Here is a 10,133-nt window from a genome sequence, read left to right on the forward strand (position 1 = left end):
CGTCCCCTGCATCGGCAGGCGGACTCTCAACCACTGCGCCACCAGGGAAGCCCAAGATAGTATTTTATTGAATGGATATACCATAATTTAACAGACCTTTATGTTATTCAATAACATTGAGTTTATTTTATTCAGTTTTTCTTTTTTTGTTCCTCTTGGTCATCAAAAATAATGCTTTGGGCTTCCCTGGTGGCGCAGTGGTTGAGGGTCCGCCTGCCGATGCAGGGGACACGGTTTCATGCCCCGGTCCGGGAGGATCCCACATGCCGTGGAGCGGCTGGGCCCGTGACCATGGCTGCTGAGCCTGCGCGTCCGGAGCTTGTGCTCCACGGCGGGAGAGGGGCCACGGCGGTGAGAGGCCCGCGTACCGCAAAAAAATAATAATAATAATAATAATTTAAGAGACAAAAAAGTAGATTAGTGGTTGCTAAGGGCTGGAGAGAGGGAGGAATAGGAAGTAACTGTGAATGGATTTATTGCTTTGGGTTAATGAAAATGTTTTCTAATTAGGTAGTAGTAGATGCTTGTACAACTCTGAATATACCAAAAAAAAAAAACCCACAACCCATTGAATTTTACACTTTAAAGGGGTGAATTGTACCTCTATAAAGCTGTTTAAAAAGTATAATTCTGGGCTTCCCTGGTGGCACAGTGGTTAAGAATCCACCTCCCAATGCAGGGGACACGGGTTCGAACCCTGGTCTGGGAAGATCCCACATGCCGCGGAGCATCTAAGCCCGTGAGCCACAACTACTGAGCCCGTGTGTCAAAACTACTGAGCCCACGCGCCTAGAGCCCATGCTCCCCAACAAGAGAAGCCACCACAGTGAGAAGCCCGTGCACCACAATGGAAGAGTAGCCCCCGCTCGCCACAACTAGAGAAAAGCCCACGCACAGCAACGAAGACCCAACGCAGCCCCCCCCAAAAAAATATATATATATAATATATATATAAAATTCTATCTTCTTGGGTGTAGTTTTTCCTTCTTTTGGGGTTATTTCCTCCAGCTGAATTCTAAGGAATGTCATTCCTGAGACAAGCAAGGTGGAAATTTTTATTGCCCTGAATGCATGTGGCCAATCTCCTTCCCAAAGTTTTGACTTTCCTTTTTTCTTTATCAACTTAGTATCCTTAGCAGAATATGAATTCACCACTTAATTCAATTGTCTTTCCGCTTTCTACTTGCCTGCTTCCCACAAAGCACCTGGCTAGAGGTTGGAACTCCCCTCTTGGCTGGTCTACCAGGCTGCCTCATTTTGGAGGATAATGGTGCAGGGAAGTGGGTGGTCAGGGCAAAAGGGAGAAGTGCAGATAATCCACAGACTTCCTGGGAAGGGTCACGTGTGTCTACCTCTGTGTGCTTCTGTGTCTCCAGATTTCTGTGGTTTTGTGTTTCTGAATCTGGATCTGTTTTATACTTACAGCCAACACGTGTGGAGTGTTTTGTACGTACTGCTCATTGTGCTAAATGCTTTACACAAATTAGGTAATTTAAAATATAATGTAATAAGGGGTAGTTATTATATCATTTTGTAGGTGAGGTCAGAGACTTGAGGAAAATACATAGCTAATCAAGGGTGGGTCAAGATTTGAACCCACAGTCCCAGTCCAGAGTACTGGCTCTGAACCCCTATGTCATCCAACTCTTAACACTTTTTTTTTGGCCGCCTAATTTAACACAACACCTATGACATTCTAAGATCGTTACCCTGGTCTTCCCTGGAGGAGTGGTTAGATGCAATTTTCCCCATTGTTTGTCATCTTAAGAAAAGACTGATTTTCAGATAGCAAAGGTAGCAAAAGAGAATATCAGAAGATAAAATAAGGTTATTGGCCTATAAAGCAAGATTAGGAAATTAAGATTGTAGCCTCGCTCTATCAGGATGCTCATCTTTTATGAGCTAATTAAGACTGATTATAAAAAGTAACATTTTAACTGAACAGCTCTTAGAAGCCTTATGTGCACGTGACTTCTTCTAACACGGTGTTGGTGGCAGAAACAATTTGGTCCACATCCGCAATCTCATTTGATCCTTAATAACAATCGTGGGGTAAATCTGATTATCATTTTCATATTACAGAGGAGGAAACCAGCTCAGAGAAATCCCATGATTTGTTTAGTTAGAATCAAACTCAGAATCTTGATCTTTTAACTCTGTTGAGGGTTTTTTCTTCTGTGTTTAGTTGCCTTACAGCTCCTCCAAATGTGTAGGGAAGGTGGTTAAATGATATAACAGGAAGTAAATCAGAAACACTGATATTTTGGGGACAGAAATGGTTTCAAAGAATCCTCAAGTATGTAAGGATAAATATTACCCTCACCAGCTAGTTGTAACGTTGTACAAAGCTCACTGGGAATGAACTGAGTGAACAATGGTGTTCAGTGCTGTCAGGTATTCAGCACTATGCCACAAAAAGCAATCCTGAAATTTAAGAAACTGAGTGTGGTTTTTGCCAAGTAACACAAAAAGCATTGTTTTTATTAGAAAATTCTACAGATAGTGGCAACAGTGTCCCACATAACTGTGTCCCCACACATGAGAAAATAGGGCTGTATTGTGGTTAATCACATATTTTTTGGAGATGGCCAAACCAGGTTTCAAATCTCAGCTCTACCACTTAACTGTGTGGCCTTGGGTAAGTACTTAACCTTTCTGGGCTTCAGTTTCTAATTTGTAAATTGGTGAAAATAAGCCCAAGCTTATCACCCCTTTCCCACCCCGCTCCTGCAGCCCGGCTATGACCCAGGAGCTACAGCCAAAGTCTGAGTGTAATGGGCACACCAGGGACCCAGCAACAGGGCCACCATCCTGTCACAGGGACTGGATTTCACTATGGAGCATTTGTTTGTAACTTACATTGTACATCATCCTCTGCTAATCTCTAAAGTTATCTATCCAGGAAATGTAACACTTTTGATCTTGGTCTCCAGGATTTTCTGAGGTGGATGGAAGGATGACAGCCTGACACTCTGTATGAAAGAGTTAATGATTAAACACAGTATCTGAGACAGTATCAATGTGTGAAAGTGTCAATGTGTGGATATTAACAAATTTTTTTAAAGATATAGATTACTAAAGATAATTATTTTCGTTAAAAAAAATCTATACTCATAGTATACATCTCAACAGTTAAAAAGGATTAGAGTAAAAAGTAAATCTTCTTTACACCCCCAAACCTCAGTCTCTCAGTCCCCTTTCCTAGAGACAACTACAGTTTCCCAGTTTCTACAGTTTTTCTGGAGATCCTCCCGGAGAGATATTGACCAAGCAAATGTAATATAATCAGGCTCCCTTTCTCTATACACATGGGAGCATGTCATAGATATTGTTTTTATATTTTGCTTTTTCTACCTAACAACATATACTGGAGATTGTTCCTTATCAGTATGTATAGTTCAGCATGTATAGACCACTTTATTATGAGTTCTTAAAAACACAGAAAAGAATTTTACAGTGAACACTCATGTACACACCATCTATATTCTATAATTAATATTTCATTACACCGGGCTTCCCTGGTGGCGCTGTGGTTGAGAGTCAGCCTGCTGATTCAGGGGACGCAGGTTTGTGCCCCAGTCCAGGAGGATTCCGCATGCCGCGGAGCGGCTGGGCCCGTGAGCCATGGCCACTGAGCCTGCGCGTCCAGAGCCTGTGCTCCGCAACGGGAGAGGCCACAACAGTGAGAGGCCTGCGTACCAGAAAAAAAAAAAAAAAAAAAGAATCCGCCTGCCAATGCAGGGGACATGGGTTCAAGCCCTGGTCCAGGAAGGTCCCACATGCTGTGGAGCAACTGAGCCTGTGCACTGCAACTACTGAGCCTGCGCTCTAGAGCCTACGAGCCACAACTACTGAGCCAGAGCGCTGCAACTACTGAAGCCCACACGCCTAGAGCCCATGCTCCGCAACAAGAGAAGCCACTGCAATGAGAAGCCCACGCACCGCAATGAAGAGCAGCCCCCGCTCGCCGCAACTAGAGAAATCCTGCGCGCAGCAACAAAGACCCAACGCAGCCAAAAATAAATAAAATAAAATAAATAAATTTATAAAATAAATTTTATTATGCTTTATTACATATCTATCCATCACTTTATCTTATTTTTTGATACATTTCAAAGTAGGCTGCAGACATCAGCACACTTCCACCTAGCTACTTCAGCATGCATAAAAGAAACAATAAATATTAGTTTACAGTTAACTTTTTTTTTTAAGTAAAATTTGCATGCAGTGAATTGCACAGATTTTAACTGGACCATTCCATGAGTTTTGATAAAATTTACATTGGTGTAACCCAAACTCCAATCAAGATAAGTAACATTACTATCACCCAGAAAGTTCCATCATTCCCCTTCCCACTCAACCCCATAGGCAAAAAGATGTTCAACATTATTAGGGAAATACAAATTAAAATCACAATGAGATACCAGTACACATCAATCAGAAAAGGTAAAATAAGAAATTGTAATAACACCAAATGTTGGTGAGGATGTGGAGAAATTGGATCACTCATGAATTGCTGGTGTGAAGGGAAAACGGTACGGCTACTCTGGAAAAGTATAGCAGTTTCTTTACAACACTAAACATTCGCTTACCACATGACTCAGTAATTGTACTCCTGGGCATTTACCCCAGAGAAATGAAAATTTATGTGCACACACAAACCTGTACATGCATGTTCATAGCAGCTTTACTTGTAATAGCCCCTGTGATATTGTGATTGATAAGATATATATAGATATATAGGTATATAGATATATTTACATACACACATATTTGGATATTCAGATGACCAAAATATATTTCTCATATATATGTGGTTTTACTCCACAGTTCCTGGCTCACAGCTTCCAAAAGTCTTGTAATTTCCTAAGCATTGACAGCGGTAAGGGTGTCTTTTGTGAATGAAGTGACTTTTAGAAGCACCTAAAGATGGGGGGCCTGGTTGCCAGAAGAACCAACCAAGTGATTATAGAGGGTTGGAATTTTCAGTTCCACTCCCTGATTTCTGGGGAGGAGAGAGGAGCTTGAGGTTAAATCAATTGCCATTGGCCAGAGATTTAGTCAATCATGACTATGTAATGAAGTCTCCATAAAAACCCCATTTTCGGAGAGCTTCCACAATGGGAAGCCAGGATGCTTCCATGTGCCACCATGCTGGTCCCCAACCTCCATGACGACAAAAGCTCCTTTGTTCAGGACCTCGCCCTATGTATCTCTTCATCTCCATGAGGACAGAAGCTCCTTTGTTCAGGACCTTGCCCTATGTATCTCTTCATCTGGGTTTTGAATCATATCCTTTAATATACTTTTATAATAAATCAGTAATCTAGTGAGTAAATGGGTTTTATTGAGTTCTGTGAGCCGTTCTAGCAAATTAATTAAATCCGAGAAGGGGGTCATGGGAACCTCTGGTTTATAACCAGTCTGTCAGAAGCACAGGTGGCAACCTGGACTTGCACCTGGCGATCGAAGTGGAGGGTGGTCTTACATGTGGAATGTAATGCTATCTCCGGGTAGATAGTGTCGGAATTGAGTTGAATTCTCGAACACCCTGCTGGCAACTGAATATTGCTTGTTGGTGTGGGGAAGCCCCCCGCCCCCCCCACACACGTTGGAATTCGGTCCAGAAACTGTTTTTCAGCCCCAAAGTGGAAACAACTTAAATGTCCTTCAACAGGTTAAACAAACTGGCACATCCATACCAAGGAACAGGACTCAGCAATAAAAAGAAACAAACTACAGAGACACATAGTACCTTGGGTTGACCTCAGGGGGTTATGCTGAGTGAAAACAAGCCAATCTGATTTCATTCATACAGCCCTCGTAAAATGACAACTATGTGAACAGATCACGGTTGCCAAGGGTTAGGGAAGTGGGGAGGGAGGGAGGTGGCTATAGCTACAAAAAGGGAAGTATGAGGGATTCCTAAGCTGGAAGCATTCTGTGTCTAGACTGTGGTTGTGGCCACATGAGTCTACAGGTGATAAAATTATACAGAATTAAACACAGACACACAAATGTGTGCATATCAAACTGGTGAAATCTGAATGAGGTTGATGGATTGTATCAATGCCAATTTTCTGGTTGTGTTATTGTACCAGACATGCAAGATGTTACCACTGGGGAAACTGGATGAAGGTATATGGAATCTCTGTATTATGCCTGACATTTGTGTTAAAAAAAAATGGCATTTCTCGAAGCATACACAAAAAAGTGAAGAGTGGGAAAGGGAGGGCTCTTCATTTTTCATTTCACACCTTGCTGTTTTTTGTTTTTGTTTTACCACATGCATGCAATACTTTGTTGTCTTTAATTACCACTTGTGTTTTGGTTCTGCAAAAAAATATCACTTTTGGGACTTCCCTGGTGGTCCAGTGGTAAAGAATCCACCTTGCAATGCAGAGGACGCAGGTTCGATCCCTGGTCAGGGAACTAAGACCCTGCCTGCCTTGGGAAAACTAAGACCACACACCACAACTACTGAGCTCATGTGCCTCAGCGAGAGAGCCCACGTGCCGCAAACTACAGAGCCCACGGCGCCCTGGAGGCCGCACGCCATAGCTAGAGAGAAGCCCGCACACCACAATTAGAGAAGCCCATGAAGCTGGCGCGCTGCAACAAAGACCCACGCAGCCAAAAAAAAAAAAAAAAAAATATATATATATATATATATATATAATTTTTAAGAATTTTACCTAAAAAAGTTGTCTTTTAGTCTTTTAGAAGCATAACATTATTTGGTAAGCTTGGAATTTTTTTTTTTTTTTTTTTTTTTTTGCGGTACACGGGCCCCTCACTGTTGTGGCCTCTCCCGTTGCGGAGCACAGGCTCCGGACGCGCAGGCGCAGCGGCCATGGCTCACGGGCCCAGCCGCTCCGCGGCATGTGGGATCTTCCCGGACCGGGGCACGAACCCGTGTCCCCTGCATCGGCAGAAGGACTCTCAACCACTGCGCCACCAGGGAAGCCCAGGGAAGCTTGGAATTTGAATTACAACACAAGGAAGTGGTTCAGTATTGCATTGACATAATTGCAAATTTTATATTACAACTGTTGATCAGAAGGAGAGGAGAGGAAGCAACTAAGTATGAAACGGTTTAAATTATAGAAAAGAGTGTTCCTTAATTGAAATAAAATATAGCTGCATTTGGAGGCTTTTCCTTTTCTCGCTGTGATGGTTAATTTTATGTGTCAACTTGACTGTGCTAACGGATGCCCAAAGAGCTGATAAAACATAATTTCTGGGTGTGCCTGCGAGGGTGTTTCCAGAAGCGATTTGCATTTGAATCTGTAGAAGAGGTTTTCTCACCAAGGCGGGTTTTCATCATCCAATCCATTGAGGGCCCGAATAGCACAAAAAGGCAGAGGAAGGGAGAATTTGCTCTGTTTGAACGGAGACTGCCATCTTCTCCTTCCCTCAGACATTGGCTCTCCTGGTTCTCAGGCCTTTGAACTTGGACTGGAACTGACCAGCTTTCCTGGGCCTCCAGCTTGCAGATGGCGAATGATGGGACTGCTCAGCTTCGGTAGTCATGTGAGCCAATACCTCACAATAAATCTTTTTATATATTTATAAATATCCTATTGATTCTTTTTGGGAGAACCTTAATACAATCATTTTTTATCCTATTTGGCATAAATTCAGACATTAAAATCTAGATCACATGTGTAAGGCTTAGTCTAGAAACTGTCTCATTCCTTCAGTGAAGATTAAATTCTTCTATTGGATTAGAAAAATAGGATGCTAGAGCCTTTAAAGGAAGAGTGGCCAGGACTGGGAAATCTGCCTCTACAATAAGAGATTATCCCACATTAGTCTGGGATGAGATTTAGGATTAAGTTAAGCAATTGATAAATTTAGGAAACAATGAAGACACACAATTGTACCCAAATGTGAATCTACAAATTCTTGTATTCTTTTACTTTTTTTTTTTTTGTTTACCAGAATAAATGATCATTTAAAAAAACTTGGGGCTTCCCTGGTGGCGCAGTGGTTGCGCGTCCGCCTGCCGATGCAAGGGAACCGGGTTCGCGCCCGGGTCCGGGAGGATCCCACGTGCCGCGGAGCGGCTGGGCCCGTGAGCCATGGCCGCTGAGCCTGCGCGTCCGGAGCCTGTGCTCCGCAACGGGAAAGGCCGCAACAGTGAGAGGCCCGCGTACCGCAAACAAACAAACAAAAACTATACAAATAAAATGAAAACATTTTGATCTTTTATTCCAGATTAATACATTAATGCCCTCTGTATTTTTTTTTTTGGTGGTACGCGGGCCTCTCACTGTTGGGGCCTCTCCCGTTGCGGAGCACAGGCTCCGGACGCGCAGGCTCAGCGGCCATGGCTCACGGGCCCAGCCGCTCCGCGGCATGTGGGCTCCTCCCGGACCGGGGCACGAACCCGTGTCCCCTGCATCGGCAGGCGGACTCTCAACCACTGCGCCACCAGGGAAGCCCGCCCTCTGTATTTTTAACAAGACCTAATTGACTTCATACTATATAGTTTCAGCTTTTTTCCAATCAATTATTATATACTAAGAATTTCCAAATTTCCAAAAAATTTTTCACAAATTTAATTTTTAAAAAATACATTTAGGTCTTTAATCCATTTTGAGTTTTATTTATTTATTTATTTGAAGATGTTGGGGGTAGGAGTTTATTAATTAATTAATTAATTTTTGCTGTGTTGGGTCTTTGTTTCTGTGCGAGGGCTTTCTCTAGTTGTGGCAAGTGGGGGCCACTCTTCGTCGCGGTGCGCGGGCCTCTCACTATCGCGGCCTCTCTTGTTGCGGAGCACAGGCTCCAGACGCGCAGGCTCAGTAGTTGTGGCTCACGGGCCTAGTTGCCCCGCGGCATGTGGGATCCTCCCAGACCAGGGCTCGAACCCGTGTCACCTGCATTAGCAGGCAGATTCTCAACCACTGTGCCACCAGGGAAGCCCCACAAATATAATTTTGATGGCTATGAAACCTTACATCCTGGACCATAACATTCAAAAATCCTCGTTTGATATTTAAGTCATTTGATATCACAAATAATGGTGAGACAAGCATCTTTATTCATAAAACTTTGTCTCTACTCACGCTGCTCTCAGCATATATGAGAACTTCAATATACTTGAATATATTTAACTTCAATACGTGAAAAGTTCCATTTTGTTTTAACTTGCCCTTATGTTTCCCCATATTTTTATCTTATATTAGCTACACATGTCACAAATCTCCTTTGGAGGAAGGAGTACTTATTTGGAGATGCACTTCTGACATTACTTCACAGGTAAGCCTGGTAGGATGATTTGAAATCCTGGAGTATGCTGGAATAATGAAAAAGTGGGGAGAGGAGGAAGACAGAAAGTGATAGGGGATAAGAGGGGAAAATGGGATATGAGATGAGAAAGCCAGACTGAAGCAAAGGGAAGATGGCATCTCATCTTAAAGCCCCTTGAGCCATCTAAGTCGCCACACAGGCATCCAAGTGTGGTTTCAGCTTCTAAACAGAGTATTGTCAAAGAAGTCCAGACCCTATGGAAACACAAGGCATTCTGATTATCATACAGTGGGCAAAGAGCAGGGCCTTTGGATTAAGAACTGGGGGAGTGGGAAAGCTATAGGTTTGCGTGGGAGGGAACAGGGGTCATGAGAGGCCGGGAGAAAGGCCTGAGTTTTCCCTGGGATCTGCTTTGTGGGGGAGGGGGAGGAACCACGAGGGGATGAGCCACTTCTTCAGGCCGTGGCAGCTCCGGCCAGTCTCCTTGCCTGGCCTTGTCCTGGGTCTGCTGGTCAGAGTAGCTGGACCCCGTTTAAATATCTGGATGCAAGCTCAGGCACGCTCCGGGTGCCTCCAGCCTTCACTCCCCAGGGGCTTCTGGCCCCAGCCCTGTCTCAGGCACCACGCCTGGTCAGAAGACCCAACTGGTTAGTGGCAAAATCCATCCAGCTTAGTTGTCTGTCTCTGACAGACTCAGGAAGCTTCTGTAGAAGAGAAAGAGGGACTGTTTCCTGCTCCCTCCACAGAAGCTGCCCCAGGGTGGGCAGGGGGCTGGGAGCACACAGTGAGCTGCTCTTCTCAAACACCTAGGATGGCCGGGACGGGATCGCGGGAACAAGAGCACACAAACACCAGGGAAGACACAGACCCAGAAA

The sequence above is a fragment of the Physeter macrocephalus genome, chromosome 5 (assembly GCF_002837175.3).
Source record: "Physeter macrocephalus isolate SW-GA chromosome 5, ASM283717v5, whole genome shotgun sequence".
Lineage (NCBI taxonomy): Eukaryota > Metazoa > Chordata > Mammalia > Artiodactyla > Physeteridae > Physeter > Physeter macrocephalus.